Source organism: Halyomorpha halys, unplaced genomic scaffold (assembly GCF_000696795.3).
Source record: "Halyomorpha halys isolate HHAL.00 unplaced genomic scaffold, Hhal_1.1 Scaffold126.1, whole genome shotgun sequence".
NCBI classification, from domain to species: domain Eukaryota; kingdom Metazoa; phylum Arthropoda; class Insecta; order Hemiptera; family Pentatomidae; genus Halyomorpha; species Halyomorpha halys.
The window spans coordinates 2,113,233-2,116,121 of NW_027112074.1; positions in this window are offsets into that span (position 1 = coordinate 2,113,233).

The window sequence follows — 2,889 nt, forward strand, 5'->3', positions numbered from 1 at the left end:
TATGTCTAACAATTGATAATTTAAAGTCTTATCTAACTGGCATTACTAGTATTTTGACAAGAAGCTCTTTTTTAAATTAAGTTAATGTTACTACTGGTTGTCACTTTGGAGAAGATTGTTTGGTTACCTTTTGAAAATTTCTTTGCTACGATTTAATCGTGAAATATCATAATGTTGATCTTTGTCCAAATTTTAATGACTTATAGACGTTTAGATTATACAGAACTTTTTCCTAGTTGAAAGTTAATTAAATATCAGTAAAATTAATGAGTCTGTATTGTCTAGCAAAATAATATTTAAAAAAATTAATTTAATTTTTCGTGAATAAATATCACCCAAGTTAAAATAATCTTTTCAATTGGTATTTTTGATTTATATTTTCTTTTAAATCAACTTAGGGTAAAGGATTATATATAATTCTGAAAATGCATTTCTTAGTTTCCGTGCTTTATCTATTAGCTAATGTTTCTAAGTATTTTTTAAACATTAACTCTTGAGTTTATTATTTAGTGAAATATAAGAATTAAAATTTCTTTTTTAAATCAAACCTTATGTTTGTTTATTGTATGAGAATAAAATATTTTATTTACATTCCAATGTAAGTGTATAGTTGGCTTATTTTATAAATTTCTGTAAGATTTTCTGCTGAAAAATGTATTAGTTAGAAAAACAAAGTTTTAATTCATTTTTAGTCCATTTAATCGGTCTTTTGTGACTTTGATATCACATAATTGGCACACTCCTTAAAATAAATGTAAAATTGAAGGCAAAAGAAATCTATGGTTTTGAATATATAATATAGGACATAAGGAGTAGAAAAGTTAATATGTTAATAAGTTAACAACTATTAGACTGAATAAAAACAGAATATCGAAATATCAGTGAAGCTATGCATACATTTTTTTTTCTCTAGTCGTTTTTATTAAATAATATATAAAGATTGTCATAAGGCTATAATTGATAAATGGTTTCTGTTAAGGTGCAAATACTTTTTGCATGATATAGTGAGGTGATTTAAATTTTATTTTTTACACATTTATAGTTTTAAACCATAAGAAAATTAAAAAAAATATTCCATACAATAAAAAAAGGTAATTAAAAAAGCCAATAAAGTAAATAAATATAAATTATAAATAATAAACAAATAATTAATAAAAACATTTATACAGTTGAAAAGTAAAATGTATCCAATAAACAAATTTTTTACAATTCAGGAACATTGTTCACATAGTGTCTGTATTAGTATAAGTTAGGTATGTTTATGGGTGTAATGTCTTGTCATAGTCTCCTATTTGTCGTATAAGCGGATTATAGAATAATAGAATAAATGATTGTTCTCTGACGAAAGTAATTTTTCTCCTATGGAGTTAAACGTTTTTTAGTTATTTGTCATTTAAGAGTGAAAAGTTTAAAGACAGAAAATGATCCAAATATTACTGGAAAGGCACATTGTTTAATAGTTTTTATTTTTCATCAGTTCCTTTCTTTCATTTATATTATTTCTTATTCTTTTTTTTTAAGATTGTTTAAAAAATAAATGTTTTAATATTTTTATAATAATTGATTATTTTTTATATAATATCTTTATCTAGTAGGCAAAGAGCACTATCGAATCTTTTTTTTTTACTAATTTAGCAGTATTACATATTTTTATTAGTTCTTATTTTTTTTATCGAAAGGTATATATGACTGTTGCCTAAGGCAGGGGTTCTCAACCTTCTTACACCTGTGGACACATTTATTGGTCATCTGCCAGATGTCAAACACCAATGTAAATTTTTTTTATAACACTAGACCTGATAGTGCTACTGCACTCCCACAATTGTAAATATTTGCATACAGTTTACCCCATAGCAGTTGCTGTCATGACATGACATTAGCCTACTGTAATATATATGATCATTGATCATGTTATACTTTGTACTGTTATATCAGCAAATGTTTTTTGCTGTTTAATAGTTTTATCAAATAATTTTTTTAAATAAAAACTCTTTCATAACATTTATCCTTTGATTTTAAAAATTAAATTCTTTCAGCTGTTATTAATTTTTTTTTTAAATATAACTTAGGCAGTAATCTTTATTGCAAAATTTATTGAAAACAACAACGGTTCGAGACGCTACTGATACAGGTCATATTAGTGGGTGCAGAGTTGAGGATCACTGCCCTAGACCAATTGAAGGTTTAATTAAAAAAAAAATTAACTACTGAGGGAAAGATCTGTTCAAACTGCTACTATATATGACATTACTTTGGAAAATATAATGTAATGCTATATACCTCTGAGGTAGAGAGAGATATCTTTTTATTTATTTATTAATAGACATTTCTAAATATTTTTCTATATGTTTGTGTGTTAAAATTGTTTCCCATCATATCTCATTGAACAAAAATCATTTATTCAACCGCCATCTACTTATTAGTCATTCGTGTTAGATTTAATATTTTTTTTATACAAGTTCTTGACATGACAATAATTATACTGTTCTTAATTTATTTTTTATGATATTTTTCAAGGATTTTAATCACTATCTTAATTAAATAATTTCAAGGAATTATCAAACTGTTCACCCTTCATTTAACCTGTATTTAATGAACATTTTGAACTTTTTAGGTTATTTTCAACCAACAATAACAAATAATTCACATTTAGCATTTAAAAATTATGTCAACATACAAATTAACATTGACAAAAGAACATAAATATAAAGATAACATAATCGGTTTCTTTCCTATAATGAATATTTGAAAGATAGCATGGTAGTTCAGTGAGTTAGGCACTGTGTCACTATCTTGGCTGTGGCAGATAATCATCTATTCTGCTACTTTAGCTATGAGCAACCCTGGGGCACACCCAGCCTCTATAAAATGGGTACTCTTAATTGGGAA